Source organism: Monodelphis domestica, chromosome 1, assembly GCF_027887165.1.
Source record: "Monodelphis domestica isolate mMonDom1 chromosome 1, mMonDom1.pri, whole genome shotgun sequence".
Taxonomy (NCBI): domain Eukaryota; kingdom Metazoa; phylum Chordata; class Mammalia; order Didelphimorphia; family Didelphidae; genus Monodelphis; species Monodelphis domestica.
This window is the reverse complement of record NC_077227.1, coordinates 666,960,129-666,982,436: the sequence shown is the minus strand read 5'-3', so window position 1 is coordinate 666,982,436 and position 22,308 is coordinate 666,960,129. Positions and strand designations below refer to the sequence as shown.

The 22,308-nt window shown below is 39.0% G+C and overlaps 2 long non-coding RNA genes across 2 annotated transcripts in view; one reads left to right on the top strand and one right to left on the bottom strand.

Moving 5' to 3' along the window:
- LOC103105536 (uncharacterized) overlaps window positions 1–22,308 on the bottom strand; it is a 143,269-nt gene that overhangs the window by 61,057 nt on the left and 59,904 nt on the right. The window lies entirely within an intron of this gene.
- LOC103103925 (uncharacterized) overlaps window positions 677–22,308 on the top strand; it is a 60,008-nt gene continuing 38,376 nt past the window's right edge. Inside the window, exon 1 of the long non-coding RNA XR_459327.3 lies at window positions 677–1,687. This is a non-coding gene — a long non-coding RNA (uncharacterized LOC103103925). The remainder of the gene's footprint in view (window positions 1,688–22,308) is intronic.

Sequence of the window (22,308 nt, the reverse complement as noted above, 5' to 3'; positions counted from 1 at the left end):
TGGTCATAGAGGAATTTCAAATTTCTTGATCATAGAGGTAGAAAGGACGGAAACAAGCTTTTATATAGCACCTCCTATGGGACAGTTATTGTGCTAAACATTTTACAAGTTTCCTCTTATTTGATCCTCATAACAACCCTGGGACTTAAGTGTAATTATGATCTCCATTTTACAGTTGAAGAAATGAAGCAAACTGAGGTTAAGTGACTTACCCAGCATCACACAGCTAGGAAGTATCTGAGACCAGATTTGAACCCAGAATCTCCCATCTCTAGGCCTGGCTCTCTATCCAATAAGCCACCTAGCTGCCCCTGTGCTAAGTATTTTTTACAAATATTATCTCATTTAATGTTTACAACAAGAAGTGGCTGGATGAAGGGAATTTCAAAGGAGGAAAAATTGCTAAATAATGGTGATGAGAGGAGAATGTGGAAATTGTGATAAGGACTGAAGAGTATGATTGTGTTTCCTGGCCCAGCATGGTAGGGGATGGGAAAAGAGGAAGACTTGAGAAGCTGCATCAAGTACTGGAGTACCCAAGGATGTAGGGTCTTCTGGGCCCTCAAGTTTCCATGATCTCAAGGAGGTGGAAGGAGTGTGAAATGAAAAGGCCCAATGTAAAGAGCAGTTTGATAACAATGAAATAAGATTCCAGAGGTCACAATGGAGGGGGAGGGGAATCAACTGGGATAAGAACATGGGGGACAACAGGTATGGTCAATAGGTAAAATGAAGTAAGGAGGGGTAGCAGAGGCAGGGAGTTTTGCCTTTGATCCAAGGGGATCAGAGAGAAAGAAAATGTGGAAAAGAGAGTTTGCTAGCTGAAAGGAAACAAAACTGTTCTGCCCTTAGTAGTAGGTATCCCATGCTCCAAATTAATAGATGATTTGACCTTCTTACCCTTAAAGGAGGCCAGAGGTCTGAGAAATCAAAATCAAGTCATCGATAAAACCTATAGAAAGTATTTTACATATGATCTCATTTGATACTCATGAACTGTAAAGCAGAGGCTATCATTATTCTCACTTTATTGGAATATTGAGAGCACAAGTGGTTAAATGATTTGCCCTGATCACACAGTCAGTAAATGTCTGATGAAGGATTTTAACTCAGGTTTTCCTGAGTCCAAGTCTAGCACTTTATCCACTGGACCCCCTACTTGCCTAACTATGTCTGTTGCAGCACCCTGTCCATATGGATGATCAAGAAGTGCCCCTGACCAAGCAGGTCATGAAGAAAACTGAAGGCTGAAGAACTTCAAAAAGGACTAAGTCTGAATGTGGGAAGCAAATTAGAGAACATGGGGAAATGTCAAGAAGACATTTTCCTCTTTTTGACTTGTTTCATCTATCCTGCTTGTGACCAACTCATCCTTCTCCCTTCTGTAGCCTTCTTAGCAGAACAATCAGAGGGGAATAACCCTCTTGAACGTGGCCGGTATTAAGAGGCATGAGATGCAATTACACGTGAATGTTTGGTAGCCACATGGGAAGGAAATGATCAAGAAGCAGTCATGGCCACCCCAAAGTGAGAAAAGCTCTGTATGCTGTGTATCCTGCTTGGCTAGCCTGGGTTGCCTTCAGAAGAGGTCAGCAGAACGCTTTAAGTTCATCTGGGCCTCAGTGCAAATCAGTCAGAGGTTTGCTCTGACTGCATCTGGGAAATGGTGAAGAAACAGACTGGGAAGGTATGTTGGAGAAATAGCAGAATCAGCCTCCTTTGATTTTTTGCTACTATTCTGATTAAAGTTCATACAGCATAGTCATATAGGGAACATGGGCACCCCAACCCAAATTCTATACATGCCTATGTCATATAGTATGCCCTGTATGGAAGACAGCCATGCAGCATAAAGGGGAATCATTTTCCAAAAGAGGATGGAGGCCTGAGTCATAAGATATGATGGAGGGATGCAAGATTAGTTCTTAGATCAAGGGTTCTGGACCTCTGGTCTATGAATAGGTTTTAGAGAGCCCAAAAAGTTGGAGGGGGGGGGGCATCTTTCTTTTCACTAATATCTATCTGAAATTTAGCAAGTTCTTCAGTTGAAGGTAATCCATAGCCACTATTCTGAGAATTCCTCCCTATGTTCAGATTCAGTCCCTTTTTAAGTTTCCAGGCCTCAGTTCAGGGGGGCTTCTTGGTCCTATGCATCTCTGGATCTCTGGATGGTCAGGGCACAAGGCTACATCAGTCATAGCTAGGCATAGGCTTCACTCAGGGAAGACTGCCCAAGGGACCCATCGAACACACACGTTTAGGATCCCTGCTCCAGATGAACGTGAGAACTTCACGTCAAAGAGAAGAGAAAAAAACTGAGCATTTATGTAACACCTATGTTCCTAGCACTAAACAAATATCATCTTATTGGATCCTCACAAATACTCTGCAGGAAGGATGCTATTACTACTCCCTTTTACAGTTGAGGAATCTGAAGCAGACAGAAGTTAAGTGACTCGCCCAAGGTATACAGTTAGTATGGGTCTGAGACCAGAATTAAACTCAGGTCTCTTTAACTCTAGGCCCAGAGCTCTATCCACTGCTCTACCACCTCCCTCTTACAAAGAGGAAGAGCCAAAGGATGTATATTAGTAGTCCAAGCCTGACTCAAGCTGAGCTAAATCAGGGTTCTTAAGCTATAAACTATGAGAATTGCACATCTCAAGAGGAAGCCACTTTGAGCAGTGCTAAACTATCCATGCTTTTTTTACTTCCTTACATGTCTGTAAAATTAATCAGACAAAATATAGAAAAATAAATAAATCCTTGCTTTTAAAAAGTGGTTGCTTTCTAAAAATAAGTTTATCCTTCTCTGTGCTGTTGAAAATAGCTATGCAGTTAGGTCAGAAACACACATTGTATGTGGAAAACAATGGATTAAATTGTCCCTTCCTGGCCATAGATTAAAATCACTCCAAACTAGACTTCACTGTCCCAAAATTTCCCTCTTCCTTACCCACTCCCAACCAGTTGCACCCAGACCTCCCCTTCAGAGGAAATTGCTAAGCAACCTCAGAATAAGGAGGTAGCCAGACAACTGAAAGGAGTGAACTTGCTCTACTTTCTTGAAGTTATTTGGTCTGGGAACTAGCAGCTACAAACAGCCAAAGAGATAGGAGGATGAGCTTAGATCTCCTTAAGGGAAGGACAGTTTGTAGACAATAGAATTCCGTAGTCAAAGGCCAGTTCTATGCATAGATAGAGTAGGGTTCCTGACTTCAAAGAATGATTCCAAGAACCCCAGATTCTCTCTTGCCTCCTCATCAATGTCTGAAATTCTGTCTCTTTAGTTCAGAAGTTCTTAACTTTTTTTAGGTGTTTTTTAGGTGCCTTTAGTGAAGCCTTATAGACCCCTTCTCAATCATTCAATCAATCAGCATATATAAATGCCTACTATGTGCTAGGCACAATGCTAAGACCTAGAATTCTCAGAATAATATTTTTAAATTAGTAAAATATATAGGATTATAATGTTGAAAGATAGGTATGGGGGCACCCAAGTAGCAGAGTAGATAGAGCGCTAGGCCTGGAGGCAGGAGGACCTGGATTCAAATTCAGCCTCAGATGCTTCCTAGCTATGTGACCCTAGCAAGTCACCTAATCTCAATTCCATAGCCATTGCTGCTCTTCTGTCTTAAAACTGATACCTCTGCTAAACTTCATAATTTGATCGCAATTAAAATACAAACATCCCTTGAGTAGGGGAACCACCTGATTTATCTATCACTTACATCCTGGTTTAAATGAGTGTATTAGCTCCAATGATCAGGTTTTGTTTGGGGGAGAAAAAGAGAAAACATGAAGGTACTGGATGTCTTAGGATAAGAGAATAAGCACTACAAGGAGTTAAAAGGATATATAACAAGAAATCAGGAAGCCCTAAAGGCAGACTAAACTGACTTCATAGTTATGTCCTGAATTGATTCTGGCTTTACACTCTGGGAGGAAAAACATGCTAAGAACACCAGGCCATGCAAGAGTGAGACAAAAGGCTTGAGGTCAGAGAAGCAAAAAAATGGAGATCATTGAATTGAAAACTAGATTATAATGATAGAAATAGCATGTCAAGCCCTCTCCGGTGAGCTCATCATCTCATTAAACTCACTACTGGTCAGGCTTTTATTAGAGTCCTGGGCCCCTAGCTCTGCCCTTGCCATTTACCAAAGACATGGAGTACTTGGAAAGAGTTCAGAGAAGTATCTGAGAGATGATTAGAGGGCAAGAGGATGTGGCTATGAGAGAGCCGGAAGAAAGAGCTGTCTTTATGCAGAAGATAAAACACAGTGCCCTGGGCTAGCTGAGGGAAGCTTTTCAAAGCAGAGAAAGTAGATGAGCTAGCAAAAAGAACAGAAAGAATGGCCTTGAGAGTGGGATTTTAAGGGGAACCAGTGGTGGCATGCCTGAGGATAAAGACTTCACAGAGGCTACTCTGTCGACTCAGCTCCCCCATCCTCCCACCCAGAGACTAAAAGACCCAATCAGAAGAAGCAGCAACAGCATCACTCTTGAAGACAAGATTTGGTTCTTAAAACATCAATGTACTGAATTCTATTTCAAATGCTGGGAACTCTTAGCCCTCTACCAGCTGAGTTCCACCTACACAGCATCCATCCTAATCCATCACCTATTATGCTGACTCTTGAAATTTGGGCATTGAATCTATCTGCTGTAGCTACAAGCAGCCCAACTGGACTATATACATCTTCCCTACTCTGCCCAAATCTCACTCCTTTGGGTCTTCCATCTCAGTTATTTCATTATAACTTCTCGAAGGTTCTACTATAACCCTTGTAATCCTTCCACTAGAAGTCACTCCTCCAATTCCTCAATTGATAAGGCCAAGAGGAAGGGTGAAAACATACCTTGCTTGATACTATCATCTGAGTACTATTTCTTTGGTCAGTTCTTCAATGCCCATTTATCTTTTGATCCATGCATGCCATTCTTTATTCATCCTATTCATCCTTGTGTAATGGATTGGTGGCTGAATGGGAGAGGGTGGCAAGGAGGGAGAGGATTGGTAAACAGACAGACATGGGTTTAGCTGATGCAATCCCCCAGGTGGAAAAAAACGAGGAACCTGCTTCATTAAAGGCATGAGAACTTGTAATAGAAGTGTGATTCTGAAATAATTTCCAAGCTAGCTAGCCTCTTTGATTGGCTATAGATCTAGAACTGGTTTGTATTTAAAAGATACTAGGCTCTTAGCAAGAGCATTTTCTGGACTTGCTAGCCTTGGAGAAGGAGGGCAAGTTGCTGAGCAAACTCCAGGTATAGGAGGGAGTTTAAGTCCTCTCTCACCAGTCTGGCATAAAGTCAAGAGCACATGACATGGCTATTGTTCCTGTTACTGTGTTCACTCTTTCCTGCTTTGGGGTTAAGGAGATTAGAAATGGCACTGATCTTATATGTTTTGAAAAGTTAATATAGGAAACCACCAAGAGATCTTGGAATGGAATGCATGTTAGGTTTTTCACAATCTAGTTCAGCATTAGGGTTCTAAGGAGCAAGGAATGACCTTTGGAACCTAGCCCAGCAGTTATGCCACATTTTGACAGGGATTTGGTGAGACCAATGTTATGTAATAAGTATATTCAGCCAGAGCCCACTCTCCCTAAGAACAGAATAGATTAAAATTGATCCTGTATCATTTTAGTATTGATTCCATTTTACAAGTAACTGATTTTGTCCTATAATGTTTTTGTCCTGTTATTGCCCAAGTCATGGTTCTTTGTTTCTGAATTCATTTCAGAGTTCAGCTAGCTGATCTATAATGGATTAAATTTAGAAATCTAGCTTTTTTGTATTAATCATTGATCTTTTCTTGCCTCAAGGAATTTTTGCTGGTCTTAAAGACTTATGTGAGAAAGAAAAGGAATTGGACCTGATATCTTAAGCCACCAAGCTATTCTTCATTGATGTCTGGTTTTCAGTCCAAAAGTCTGGGCTGCTATCTTGTACCTAGATGCCAATAAGGGGACCTTATTACTCTGATGGGAGAAGAAGGGGAATCATTGCTAGTACCTATTACCAAACTCTGCCTCAGCTCTATAACCAACAATTTTCTATGTCACATATTCTGTTTTGTTCTTTGTTCAATTCTCCCCAAAAGCCTATAAAAAGAGAATGTCTGCTGCTCAGGACCTTTGGCATGAATGGAGGCAAGCCATTGACCCATTTGTAGACAGGAAGCATGCCTCCTACTAATAAATGTTATCTTGCTCAGGGATCTACTTCAGTTGACCCTATTTTAGTACAACAAAGATGAAATAAAGGAAAGTGTGCTCCCCAGGTATTGGGAGGCATATCCATACTTCTGTTCTTGTTCTATCTTCAAAGTATATATTCTTTTATAAAAACTAATATAGGAGGCAACTGGGTAGCTCAGTGGATTGAGAGCCGGGCCTAGAGACAGGAGGTCATAGGTTCAAATCTGGCCTCAGACACTTCCCAGCTGTGTGACCCTGGGCAAGTCACTTAATTCCCATTGCCTAAAAAAAAAAATACAAAAACAAAACAAAAAACCTAATATAAATTGGTTAAATGGACCTCGAAAGTTAATCCTGACAGTTAACATTGGGCAAAATATGCCAGAATGAGCCATTAGAGAAGAAACATCCTTACCCTCAGTAGTATCCCTTGAAATTCTAGGGGATAATATTCCTTAGTCTAAAAGACTGAATTTAGAGTATCACTCTGCTCATCTTTTTACCAACCTTTGGGCCACTCTCCCAACTATCTCAGTTTCTTTAAGTAACTTATTCAGTATAACTTTCCTCTCATCTCCTGTCATAATGCTTCAACATTCATATCAATGACCACTCTAAAAACCCTACCTTTTAATTTCTTAATGTCTTCAGTTCCAGTGACTTCCTCCAACCCAGGTCAAATACATACTAGCATGGTCACACATTAGACTACTATTTTTTTTTAATTTGCATTATTTGCACTATTTAGAAATCTGAAATTACATTCTCTAATTACAATTTCCTACTTCTCTCCGTCTAATTTTCCCACTCACACTATACCAATTTTTCCCCTTTATAATGGCCTCCATTTTTTCCAATCCATGTCATTCATTTTTACTTCAGTTAAGGCCAAGAAGAGGGAAGTAGAACTAGGTCACCCTAAATAACTAGTATTGAGAATGTGGACCCTCTAGATAAGAAGAGGTCTTCAGAGGTGATTTAATAGAGTTCTTTTATTCCCCCTCAGTTATGGCTGTAAACCTGATTAACAAAAAGAACAGGAAAACTGTTCATTTACCCCAAGGCATGTTAGGCCCAGACTGGCTTATTCTAAAAGAACTATGACATAATCCCCAGGAAGTAGAACAGTGTCAGAAGTGAAGAGAAAGTGACCCAGCAGAAGCAGTAAGGAATATTGAACACAAACAGCAGTGAAATAGTGGAATGGAGTTCAGCAACCCATGGGCATAATTAGCATTAGACTAGAGCATCAAGGAATTAACTGACTATGGACCTGGGTGATATATTTTGTTTTATAAAATGAGCTTGTTCCAGGCTTATTAGTCTAGCCCCTACATGGGAAATGAGGACACCAAGATGAAAGCTGGAAAACCAAATTCGGCTGGTTGGCATTAAACATTGATCGGCACTCATCTGGACCTATTCAGGCTCTGTCATGGACCCTCTTCTCACGATACATTTTCCAGGGACTTCATCAGATCCCATGTATTTAATTACCATTTCTACATAGCTGATTCCAAGACTTGTCACCAGGAAGAGAGGTGGTTAACAATGGCTTATGCTGCAGAGAGGTCAAGAGAGATAAGCATTTAGAAAATTCTGTGAAGTTTGGCATTATCCAGACCAAGTCTCCCTCCTGAGCTCCAGGACTACATTACCAATTGCCTATTATGCACTTTGAATTGTATGTCAAATGTTGCACATAGGTCAAGAAATTTTAGCATTTAGAAAATTCTGTGAAGGTTGGCAATTGAGAAATAATTTGTATTTGGAGAGGGAGGTTCAGTTGAATGATGAAATCAGAAACCAGACTGTAAAGGCATCAGAGGGAGAGGAAGTGAAGGCATTGATTGTAGATAGCTTTTGCAAAGAGCTTGAAAAGGGAAGAAAACTAAAAAATGATAGATTAAGGGGATAGTAGGGTCTGGTGAGGGTTTTTAAAGGATTGAGGAGACTTGGACATGATTTTAAGCAGCAAGAAAAGATCCAGTAGTTAGGGAGAAACTGGATATTCAATAGAGGGGAGATTATTATATGCAAGAATGTGCTGATAAATGTTTAACAATCAGCTTCAGTGCACCCTTAAGTTTAAAACATGCTATTAACATTTTCTCCACTTTTTAAAATCTAGGTAATAAACAAAATAATAAATAGATTTGAAGATGTTGATGATTTCTGGGGTGTAAAGCAGTTTGGCTATTAGCGCCGCCCTAATTTCAGGGACAAGTGATGTTAAGAAATTTTAAAGGAATAATTGACAGTGTTTGAATAAATTTGTACTGGAACACATAGTAGGTGCTTAATAATTAATAAATTAATCAACTAATGACAGAATGTGAAGTTCCAAAGAATAGTATGCATTTATTTTAAGCATTTGTATCCCCTTTCCTCAAAACAGCCCTATGAAATGAATGTCAACATCACATCCATTTTACAGTAGAGAAAACTGAGGCTCACCACTAATAAACATCTGAATCAGGAATCAATCCCAGGTCACTTGACTCTCAAGAGTAGTGCTTATTTTCCATGCCATAGCTGCCTTTCACTTTTTTCCTGATTGCATGAAAATCTACTCCCTTCTCCAAACTCTTAAAGAATTTGTGAATGATCTTCAAAGTCTAGGATTCAAACTAGCAATTCCAAGATCCCTTCCCTTGAGCCATTAGGTGTAGTCAGTTCTGGAGCCAGAGAGACTTGCAATCTTATTATGACCCCATGAACAATCAAGTCAGGTGGGAGAAAAAAGTGATTCTTTTTAGTCACCTCCAGATGTTTTTCCAAGGGTTGGAAAAGGGGGGCCTTTATACAGGGGGCCAGTTCACTGTCCTTTAGACTGTTGGTGGGTCAGACTATAAAAAAAAACTATGAACAACTCCCTATGCACACTGCACACATCTTATTTTAAAGTAAAAAAACAAAATGGGAACAAATACAATATTTAAAATAAAGAACAAATAAATTTAAATCAACAAACTGACCAGTATTTCAATGGGAACTATGGGCCTGCTTTTGGCTAATGAGGTGGTCAATGTCTGGTTCTATGTTTGTCACTGCTAGCCATAACAAGTGATGCAAGTGTGCATCAGTTAGTCTAGATCTGGGTGGAGATTTCAGATGTTTCATTCTGGAAAAGGTCTGTTCACAGACATAAGTGCTGCCAAAGATGGTTGCCATTTTGAGTGCATGGTTCCTGAGATTAGGATGTGTCTCAGAGGGGAAAGATGCATAGAAATTAGGCAAGCTGCTTGATTTGAATGCATCTTTCAGAGAGCCACAATTCTGCAGTTCAGCCAGTTCCATTTGGTAAATTGTATCCACATTTTCAATGTCAATAGAAAATGGGTTATGGAAAAGTTGTATGTTCTGTTCATGGAGATGAAGCTCTTTAAATCTGCATTGGAACTCCTTTTGCAACTTTTCCAGTGAATCCACCCATGTTTCTTTTGGGAATGCAATCAAGGGTTTTTCCGTTAATAGATTTTGAGTTAAGGGGAGATGGCAGAAATTTTCCTCCTTTACTTGTTTGATAAGGAGGCCTAATTTTACTTCAAATGTTTTCACATGTTATTGCATATCACAGATGAGCTTCCCTTTTCCTTGAAGTTGCACATTGAAACTGTTGAGTAGCTCAGAAAGGTGAGGTGCTGTTTCCATTCTGCATCATTGAGCTCTGATCCTTCTTTGTTTTTTGAAAGCATAAAAGCTGTAATCTGTGGAAGTAAGTCATAGAAATGTCTCAAAACTCTCCCTTGACTCAGCCAACAGACTTCTGTGTGGTACAGAACATCTTCATAGGCAACATTTAGCACAGACAGAAATTCCTGAAATTCTCTGTGGTTTAGTGCATTAGCTCTAATGAAATTAACACAAGATACCACAATTTTCATAACAGATCCCCACTTCAGTGATTTACTACAGAGCAGCATTTGTTGGTGGATGAGGCAATGTATGGCTATTGAATGGGAATGGTTACGTTTGTCCATCTCTTGGTTAATGTGAGCAATTACTCCTTTCTTAGATCTCACCATGCTAGGAGCACCATCAGTTGTCACACTGGCTAGTTTAGCACAGTCTAGCTCCAAATCCTTCACAGTTTGGGAAACCTTTTCATAGATATCCTCTCCTATAGTTGTTCATTTGATGCTTTGCAGTGCAGCAAGCTCTTTTGTGACTTCAAAATTGTCATTCATCCCAAGAATAAAAATTAGAAGTTGTGCAGAATCACAAACATCATTGCTCTCATCGAGTGCCAAGAAAAAATAGGAAAGTTTTCTTATGGAGTTTTGCAAATGCTGATGCAAATTGTCTCCCATTTCTTCAATCCTTCGTGTAATAGTAGATCCTGAAAGACTAACTATACTAAACAAGTCTGACTTTTCTGGACACATCTCTTTGGCAACAGAAAGAAGGCACTCTTTAACAAATTCTCCCTCCATGAATGGTCTACCAGTGTACATTATTAGTTTGGCAACTTGAAAACTTGATCACAGTGGTGAAATATTTAGCTGCTTCTGCTTCACAAAAGTATTTTGCTGAGTTTTCAATGTATTTTTCAGTTTTAATATTTTATCTTTTCTCATATCTCCAACCAAACAATCATATTTATCTTTATGTTGAGTTTGATAGTGTCAACATAAATTGTATTCTTTGAACACAGACACTATATTCTGGCATTTCAAACACACAGCTCTTTCCTTGTACTTCATGAAAAAGTAAATATAAGTCCACTGTTCTTTGAATATCCTACACTCTGAGTCAATTTTCTCTTTCTTAACGTCATTGTTTCCTAGGGATTTCAAATTGCTATTAGTAAAATATATACATATATATGTATATATATACAGTCCTACAAAAACAATATACCAATAATAATTTTGCCCATACAGAGGCATACAGACTGCACTGCCCATCAATGCAGTCTGATCAATGTCCATCAATGCAGCCTTCCCAGTCCACATCATTTCAGCCTCACCAATGGCCATAGTGGTGGGACTCCACTTTTACCTCAGGCTCACACTGGTGTGGTGCGGGAACTGGCATGATTACAGAGATGGTTCCTCCACCACCTTTCCAGTTCACACTACCCTATGCGAACCGCACTGCAATCTGTGAACTCACATAGGAATCCGATCACATGGGTAAGACTCAGATTCCACGGCAGGAAAAAAGAAGATACAACACTAGTGTGTGTTCTCTTGTGGTCTCTATTTATGGATCTGTAATTATAGACTGTAATACGAAAAACACATGCCTCACTTCCCCCACATAGTACAATGGCAACCATACTCCCCCAGATACACAACATAATGGCCCCTATAACCTCCCTTTGCCCAAAAGTCTCTCCCCACATTACTACACAGTACAATGGCCCCCATACTCCACTAGATGCACAACATATAATAGGGGCCATTATGTTGTGCATCTGAGGGAGTTTGGGGGCCATTGTACTACCATGTTTCCCAGAAAATAAGACACTATCTTATATTAATTTGACCAAAAAAAAAAACCCAGGAGATGTCTTATAAAATACCCAGTGGCAGTGGTGGGCTTCTCACAATAGAGGCCTACTGATGATGTCACAGGCCAGATCACTACTATCCAATGCCTATATACAGTACTGGAGGTGGTGCTGGGCCTGTGACACTGTATACCACTGTCTGGGATAGCAGAGGCTGCAGCGCTGGCTGTGATGGGCCTGTCACACCTTGCACAGGCCCATCACCACCACCTGTGACAAGGAAATCACTTTAAAAGACTGATATATATTAATTTAAGGTCGCCAAGGAATTCAGCTATGTAATTCCTAAATGAAAACTCAAGTCAGCCGTCAACCTTTTATAGAGTTTAATTACAAACAGGAGGAAGAAAGGAATTAGAGATAGAGAGAGAGAGGGAGAGAGAAAAGGGAGAGAAGGGAATAGGGCTTAAATACCCCTTCTGTTTAGGCTAGGCCAAAAGGCCCAAACCCTTAGATAGCTGAGGCAAAGAAAGGAGATCAGTCCCTATTACTCACGTGACCAAAATGGAGAAACAGTCTCAGGGGCCTCCACCTCCAGCTTCCTTCAGAGCAGCACAACCTCTCAAAGCCAAAAAACTCTCCAACCAACCACCCTCAGTCCTCAGACTCCCCTCTCTTTAAGCAAACCATCCAAGTTCCCTCCCCTCAGTTCTCACATCTACCAATCACTGTCCATGTCTTCCCTGTGCCAATGGTGGCTCTAGCTTAACCCAGGACCACCTAGAGGTCTGTGGCTTTGCACATGTCTGTTGAAGGTCATATTCTCAAATAATTAAATTTTGATCTATGCTGCAGCCCTTCCTAAATCCTGTTACCCTGAGTAGGGTAGAGATTGGAATAATTAAATTTTGATCTATGCTGCAGCCCTTCCTAAATCCTGTTAGGACTGAGTAGGGTGGAGATTGCAATTTCCAAGACCTGGTTCTGTCATTCCAAGTATCTCCATTGTATCAATTCTAAAATCAATCATGACTCAAAGAAATTCCTGTTCTATGCTTAAGCATAGGTCAAAGCCCTTTCCATTGTTCAGCAAAAGGTTTCTGTCCTAAAGTAATCTTAAGAAGGGAGGAGGAGGAACCTCCCATGCCAATGGGGTTCACATTATCAATAGGGAATTTTTCAAGTATGAAATTTCCCAATGGTGAAATTTCCAACATTTATAAGTCTAAGAAATTTTAAGGTTTACATACCACTATATCAGGTAGCAGTATACACAGTGCGGAATCCCCTCCCCTAGATCCTCACTCACCATGCTGCCATCTTCCATTGTGCAGCCACATAATCCTTTGAGCAGCACCTCGTTCTCATTCAGTTACTCTCAAAACAAGGCACCACACAAAGGATTATGTCACTGGAAGTAGTACTGTATGAGCTCCGCCACATAAATACAATACTCCAGGAGCACAGGATGCAGATGCATCATGTGCTCCTCTCACTGACCACCAATGAAAGAGGTGCCCCTTCCAGAAGTGTGGTGGGGGCCAGGTAAATGGCCTCAGGGGGTCACATGTGGCCTGCGGGCAGTAATTTGGGGACCCCTGTTTTAGACAGTCCAAACTTACCTAGTAAAGGGAATGTTTTGGGGAGGAAAGAAGACAAGTTCAGTCTGTAGCTGGCCCTAATCTTTCAAGAGCTGATCTAGAGTGCCTCTATTGAAATACAAAGAAAGCCATCTGTGAAACATTAGTTACTTTTAGATATAAATCTAGTCTTTTCCCAGACCAGAGCTAATCAATATGGCTCCTGACTTCCTTTGATCTTTTGAGTTTTCTGGAATATAAGCAAACAATGAAATCAAACTGCATCCAAAATGGAGTCCAGATAACAGAGCCTTCCACACCCTTAGCAACCTGATTCAGGGCACTGTTGTAATAATTATTCCTGTTACCACATTCATTCCAGTGGTGACTCAAATTCTTCTGCAAACTTGAAAGGGAGAGAATTGTTCTTGTACTCACTTAATGAGGAATACTGGAATGTGGATACTGGAATGTGAAATGTGGATTTCCTCTTAGTTTTCTTAAGTGGCCTTTTTTCATTTATTTCTGCTGAAAATCATGATGTACTCATTTAAATAACAATGTAAATTGAGATGGAAAATTACAGTCAGAATTCTCCAGAAAATATGGTCTGGCCTGTGTTTTAAGAGTACCACGGGCACTTTATTTAAATGTAATGCTCACACTTTCTTTGTAATGCTCTGATTTAAATTTCAAAGTTTTGTGCTAAACTAAAGCTTTTTTTCCATCTTCAAAACTGAGATTTTTGCTTTAGGGGAAAACATATGATTTGATTTATAAAGAAGAAAGAAAATCCCAAAACAAAGGAATGGAAGAATTCTCTTAGTACAGAAGAGGGAGCCGCAAAAAAGTTGAAATTTTTAGTCTGAAACTGCAATCCCTTTAACAAAACTCATTCTACTATCTAAGGGCAGACCTGCTACTCTCCAAAATGCTATTCATTCTAAATTGTCAGAATTTGCTGCTACTTACCCTGCACCCAGCATATGCAAATAAATGAATTGAAATAAGACTTCTGTCTACAGGAAATTAAAGTACTACTTGAAAAGGATATCAAATATTATAACTTTATGACACTATATGCCTTTTAATATTTAAATGGTTAAAAGTAAAATTTTTTAAAAAAACATCCAGAATCATTTCTTACACAATGATGAAATACTTTATTTCTGATTGGTGACTACATGTAACTACTCGAACCATTATTAATGATTCAGGGCAAGTGAATCTTCAGACAACCTTACAAATTGATTCAATTAAATAATGTTTTTAATATGGTCCAATGTGGAGCCATCCAATGAGCATTCTAATAATAATATCATTAATTAATAATACATTTCTAAGGGCAGATGACAATTCTTCCCCAATTGTAGAAACTAATAAGATGCTACTTTTATCAAGTAAGAATGCCTCTATTGAATCAATTAATCAAACTGATGTGTGCTCCATTGTATCTTATAGGCCTTATATATAAAAAGAGCAAGCCAATTCAGAACCCAGAATGATTTGAGTTTCTAATAGTTCAGTGGAGAAAAGAGTTCTCACTTGATAAAGACATTGTGCCTAAGGAAAAATCTGAAGGAAGAAAAGGACTTTCCACAAAAGTGCTTTCAAACTAAATTACCCCTTTGACCTGAGTTACCCTTTAACCAGAGCCCACTTTTTCTTGAATTCTGTACGTAATTGTAGAAGACTACACCCCCAATTTGTGGAAGGATGTTTGTATCAATTCATTTTACTATATCACCTTAGTAAATACCCATTTCTAAAATCTAACTAAGTCTGGTTAACTACTTGATATCAACGGATAAGTATTAGGCAGAAAAGCACACTAGTAGGGGTTTATGGGCTATGGCATTTGAAAAACACACACCCCACCTCAGGATTCAAGACATCCTCTGGAGACATAGTCTAATAGTATTAGTAGAGATTGGGAGAATACCTCCAAATCATGTGCAAAATATCCATTACAAAGCAGATAAGAATTTATATGTGGCTCAGACCTGTGTTTAATAGCAAAGAACAAATACACAGTAATAGGAAAGTGCCTATAATATGGTCATATCAATAGTTCTTCTTTCCTCTGGTTCCATCACACTCTAGTTTTTCTTTGGAAAACTCAGACTCAATTTATTTCTGTATACCCAATCTATACCTATTAATCTCATTTATCTGTATAGGCCAACCTAGTCTCTCTGACTCCAACAGAATCCTTAGCACTGGATACTTCAGACATGTATTTAACATCCAATGTCTCTACTGCTACTTACCATTATTCCTAGATCCTACCCTTGTCCACTTGTACACAACTTATCTTCCTTCTCTCAAACATCTCTCTTCTAATCATAGTACCATTCTGGGATTTATCCCCTGTCCCTTACGCTGACTACATTTGAAGAAGTGTAAACTTTATTTGTATATTTTCAATAAGACATATGTACCCCACTTTCCCCCCCTGGGAAAAGGGGAGAAGGAAAAGAAGTATTCGTAACTGAAATATTCAGACCCTACCTAACCTAAAAAAACCTTTCCTTAATCTATTTTTAGCAGAGATAGGAACCATCACTATCCTTCTCATTCTCTCCTCCCCTTCCCCTCATCCTTGCCCATACTTCTAACTCTCTATTTACTTCTCCCTAACCTTCATCCATGATGGCAAGTTGGCATTTCCCAAGAGTGGCAGTTACTAGAGTTATTGCTCTCAGATTCTAGAAGGTAACCATTGCAAGTGGCTCTTCATACCAACTTTGTAGCTCCTGAGTTCCAACAGATGTGCTTCCCATTAATAAGTTGGGCAAGATGATTCAACTAACTCTTAACCAAAAGCATTTACTGAAAATTCAAAGCAAGAATTATAAATAAATAATATTCCACCCATAGAGCTGGGTACATTCTCCAAACAATGCTCACAATGTATACTAGTAATTCACATATGTAGGGAACATGTCAAAGCAAATCACAGCTCTGGAACTGCAGATTTCAATATCCTTTCTCTTTGTTGGGGACTGTCCTTTACTGCTCACTGATAGATGAAACTTTTGTGTGGAACAAGTGGTTCTACTAATAGACTGAACTTCTTTCTCAATGGCTAGGCTAAAATAACTCCTCACAGGGCACAGTATCTTAGCTGGACAGATGAATGCTCCATTGCCAGACCACTACTAGGCTGGATTCTTCCTTCTCTCAGATGATTGTGCTTTTTAATGTCAACTATATAGACTCTGCCACTTCTAGAGTCAAGTCCAACTGATGCCCTCAACTGAGGGCATCTGAGATAGCATTATTCTCTTTTAGAAAGGGTACATATCTTAGTTTAGGATTAACAGGCACATCCCCAGTTCTTTTCCCCCAGCTAGGTTCTGATGTTCTTCCTCTTCACTTCCCAGGCAGCAAAAAGTAGTATAGAAAGAGCCTTTTCTATATGGCAAGTGACATTGAAAAGAAAAGTACAGCTTCTCTTTCACAAAACTCTAAAGTCTTTTCTTTAACCAACACTTCTTGGTTCAGAAAGGGGCCCTCAAAGTAAGAAATACCATTCTGCTTTTATAGTAAGTGAATCCTCATTTCTGCTGTCCAAGTCATAACCAAGAAATGTACTTTTATCCAATAATCCAAAACAGTCATGAAGTTCCAAGTTCTCCAGTTATTAAGTCTTAAGTTCTCCAGTTGGTCACATGCAAATGGAAAACTGCCACAAAGATCAATGAAGCAGACTTTACCCTGGATAAGTGATTTTCTCTGTAACTGCAAGTCTTATATTGGTTCTTGCAATTACCCCTTTCAGAGACATAAACTATCAAAAGTTAAAAGGGACAAACCCAAATATTACTTATGTTTTTCATCTTCTCTTTCAAACCATTACTTCCTGGCTATCTCTCTGCTATTCAACTATATATACTTGTGTATACATGTGTAAACACATACATATATAAATACACATATAAAATAAAATATAATAAAATACATATTTATTTATCTATATAATGATAATGGGCAATACAACAACTAAAGCTCCTTCCAACTTTAAATTCCCTTGTTACTATTTTTCTTCACATTCATGAAAACTTCAGGGAAGATCATTTACATTTGCTGCCTCTACTTTCTCACTATCTTCATTTGCCATTCCCCATTCTTGCTCATACCACCCTTCCCATTCATTCTTCAGTCTTTTGTCATACGGTTTCTAATCTCATCACTCTTCTGAAATAACTCTTTTCCCCCATCACAAATGTCTTCTTTAAAAGTAAATTCAATGGTCTTTTGTTCTGTTCTGTTAGCAAACCAATTTTTTTAAACCTTTATCTTCCATCTTATTGATTCTAAGACAGAAAAGCAATAAGGGCTAGGCTGTGGAGGTTAAGTGACAGGGAACCTCTTTAAGAAAAAATTCTAATAGTACCTACTTCCCAATGTTGTTGGGAAATGACATAATACTTGTAAAGTACTTTGCAAATCTTAAAAAGGCTACATAAATGCTAGCTATTATTTTTAAGCTTATGTCCACAAGTTTGGATAGTAGTATCAGGAGACTTCCTCCCTTGCATATATGATTCTTTTGTGTCTGTTCCATAAGTTTCGTGAATTTAGGGACTTTTAATTTTGGCAAACTGGACTCAATTTATTCTTGACCATCTTTGAAAACAGTAATATGAATTTCATAAGATTGGATTTCTTAAATCATATATTGATTACTTTGGGGTAATTTTAGCTCAAAGATAAATGTTCAAATTAAGTTTCATCAAAATGGGAATTAGCTGAATCAGAAAACTACTGCCATTGAGGAACTTAACTTTAATAAAATCTAACATTAACATACACCATTGTTATAGTAGATATGATTTGAGCAAGCACATTTGCCCCTCTGAGATATTAAATTATTTACCCAGAATCACATAGTTAGTGAGTCTCTGAAGTCATATTTGAATCCAGATCTTCCTGAATCCAGGCCAGGACTCTATCCACTACCCTATTGAAGAGAGAATTCATCAGAATTCCTTGAGGTTTATGACAAGATGCAGTGATTGCATCAATAGGCCTCGTTACAAAAAAGGGAGAAGAAAATATAAAATCAGAGGCAGATATAATGAAGAAGGTACTCAGGACTATGGCAAACCTAGAAATGTAACCTTTCTAGAGGCAACCAGGAACATGCTGAGGATGGCAGAGATCTATAGTTGCCTGAAAATAGGAATGAGGTCAGCAGAGATGGGGTTGCTAATAATGCCTCCTGCCTTTGTTATGCACAGACTCTGGAGAATGGAAAGTTAGGGACACAGGAAATAAGCAACATCTAGCAAACAAAGAATAAAGTCAATTCAAAACTGGGTCTGCAGAGATTTTTATATTGATAGTGAATTCCAAGTTTTAATGACCAGTCATGTGAGTTATCACAGAGAAATGGTTATTCTTACTTGGCTTCCCCCCCACCCCTCCCCTTATGCATTGTTACCTTTCTATTTTGTCTTGAGTAAGTGCTCTGCTATTTAATTTTTTCTTTTTTGGTCATAGATCCCTTTGGCAGTCTGGTGAAGTGTAAAAGATAATTTTAGCACTGTGACTTGAAATCTAAAATTTAATAGGCTGCCAGGGAAAATCCCAAATAATAAAATACCCAAGTCAACTGGAAATTTATGGTGATTTAATTGATATAGTGGAGGAGATTAAGAATAAGGAAGAAGGAAAAAGAGTAGGATTTCTCCCTGCTGGCTAGGAGGTTTCCTGCCTCCCACCGGGCAGGAAGATTAGGAGATCTAGAAAGTAAGATTTTGGAGTGTGAAGGAGGAAGGAATCAACCTGAACTCCAAAAGGGCTCAGCCAAGATACCCAAGCCTGAATCAGCTCAAGGGAAAACTCACCACCAAACCCAGACAAATAACTGCCACCACTCCAAGATGTTGGAATGCCTAGCACACTGCCAGCCAGAGTCACTTCTCTAGGGAAAGAGGGAGAGAGAGAGCAAATGGCATGCCTTATATAGACAGTTTTACATCACTTTCCTGCATCTCATCTGTACCAATGATAGCTTAGCTTGACTTAGAACAGCCCAGGGGTCTGTCCACTTTTTCTGCAGTGTCTGTTGAAGGCCATTTCCTCAGATAATTAAATCTTTGAGTATGATGCAGGCTTTCCTGATCTTGTTAAACTAATAAGGGTGGAGAAATGTATAGTTCCCAAGTCTTGATTCTTTTAACCCAAATATCTCCATTGTTACTAATCAGGAAATAGCTAAATCAGATCTTCTAAAGTACAACCTGAGTAGGGTGGAGTAGTCTTAAAATTCACAGAAGTCTATGGACCCCTCCTCAGAATAATATTTTAAAATAATTGAATAAAATTGTAAATTTTCATTAGTGAAAATAATGATTTTTTTGATATCTAAATTCACAGACTCTCTGAAATCTATCCACAGACCACTTGGGGTTCTCAGATTAAGAATCCCTGATTTATTGTTTCTCTGGGAGGAAGGGACTAGCAATTGGGAAAAGCCTCATGCAAAGATGAAGTTATGCATTAAAGGAAGTGATTCTGAAGTGGAAAGGAGAAGGGAATGATTTTCAGGTTTGGGGAATAGCAATGCAAAGGACAAAAGTAGAATTTCATATATGACAGAAAGAAAGAAGGCCAATTTCATTGAAAAGGAGAATAATATACAGTGAGGCTGGAAATATAGGTTAGGAGGAGGAGGGACAGATTTCCTACAGCTTTAAAGATTAAATGGAGCTCTATTCTCCACCTCTGATGTCTTCTCCATGCCAGATAACAGTCAAGTTCAACAGGCTCTTCTTTGCTGCTGATTATGCCCAGCCTGTTCTCTTGGCTATGGTTTCTCCAGAGAAGGTTTTGGCTATCTAAGTGATGTCAGCTACCCCAAGAGGCCCTCTCCACCCTGCTTCCTGCTCAGCTAATGGGCAAGTGACACAGAAAGCAATGGAAACCCTCTCAAAAGGCTATGGACACAGAGCCCAGTATATCCTTTTGGATGGTTAAAGATGCTCAAAGCATCTTCCCCGACCCACAATCTCTGGTGAAGAAGAGCATCCATACTCATATCTATGTGTCTATGCACTAGAAGGAGCTGTGTGTTGCTCTCACATCTGAGCTTGTCCTTCCTAAGCCTTCAGGGACTTGAGGTATGTGATGCGTGTCTGCCTTCTTAATGGCAACATCAAGCCAATGCCTTTCCTGTGCCTGACCTTGAAGATGTTGCAGTTGTAACTAGAGAAGGACATCATAGTTGAAAACATAAAAAGTAAATATTCCATGTATCTCCACAAGTTGGGGGACCTGTTTTTGAGGCTGACAGGCACTGCCATTGGCTACTACAACTATCTTGATCCTCTGTACTTTTGTAGTGGGGTAATGACATGGCAGACCCCCATCAGACTTTTATATGAAGACTGACTTTATTGATGAACTGCTAACATGGTGAGTAGCTTGGAGACTTCATCTGGAACTGGATTCAGAAGTGTTACTATGTACTATTGAACTTTTGACTCAGAAATTTGGTGGGGGGACATAGACAAATGCAAGTATCCTTTGACTTAGATTTATGCAATAGTCTTAGATAGGGGGCAGCTGGGTAGCTCAGTGGATTGAGAGCCAGTCCTAGAGATAGGAGGTCCTAGGTTCAAATCTGGCCTCAGACACTTCCCAGCTGTGTGACCCTGGGCAAGTCACTTGACTCCAAGATGGAAGGTAAGGGTTTCTAAAAAAAAAAAAATAGTCTTAGATAAGCCCACAAAAACCTATAGACCTGTCCACTCTTATCTTCCATTGGTTTCCCTTAAGGTGTTAGAATTGGTCATGAATTATACATATTTTAAGTGGATTTAAGGATTTCCATGTAAAGATTAATACTTGAATAATTGTAAAGAAGGTGAAATATTTCCCTCTTCCTCTATCTTTTCCTCTATCATCTTCTTCATGGAAAATCTTTCTCACACCATCCACTCATTCCTTACCTATCTCAAACCCTACCTTCTGCATTTTTTAAATAAATAAAATATATTGTATATTTAGGAATGGGGATGTTAAATGGCAAAAACTATATTTATCTTAGAAGCAATAGGAAGTCATTGGAACTAAGAAGTGGAGTCATGGGTAATTAAAGATCTCTGCTTAAAGAAAATTACTTTGGCATCAATATGAAGAATGAACTGAAGTGAGACATTTTAGGCATGGAGACCAATTACATGGCTGTTGCAATAATCTAGGTCATGGATGTAAAGACCTAAACTAATATGGTGACTGTGTGGAAGGCAGAGTTAAATGGATGAGATGTTCTAAAGATAGGAATAGGAAGTTTTGGGGATTGATTGCATACATGGAATGAGGGAAAGTGAGGAGTCCAGGATAATGCAAAGATTACAAACATAGGAAACTAGAAAGATGGTGGTATCTTTCACATAAATGTCAAATCTCAAAAGAGAAGTTTGAAAGTGGGGAGAAATTCACTGAGCTAATTCATCATTGAACGGATAGATATTTTCTCCAAGGACCAAAATAATTTACTATGGAAACAAGAATGGAAATCCCATGAGTACATTTTATGGACACTTATGCCACAAAATCAATTGAAAATTGATCTTGCATAATCTTATTAAGCCATTTCTTTTCATTCTCTGAGAAGTAGCATGATGACAAAGTGAGAGGAAATGCAACAATGCCATTTTCTCACCCAAATGCTCTAGTAAAGATCAAAGAAGAACACCAGATCATGTGGTAATAGAGAAATGCAAGGAGAAACTATAGAAGAGGCCTTTTTCTAGCTTCTGTTTGCACAGGGATATAGCAAGAGTACTGTGGGTACTGTTACAGACAAAAGAGTGGTTGCCTTAAACTGTGACCACGAAAATATGGTTTCAAGACTTTGAATTGCCAAAACTGTAAAGATAATTTTTTTGTGTCTTGATTTTATATTAAAAATAAAGTGGTCGCCATGGGGAAAATTCCCAAATATGAAATACCCAAGTCAGCTGGGTTTTTATGGAGATTTTAATTAATACAAATAAGGAATTAAGGAAAGGGAGAGAGAGAGTAAGAGGAAATAATGGGAAAGGGG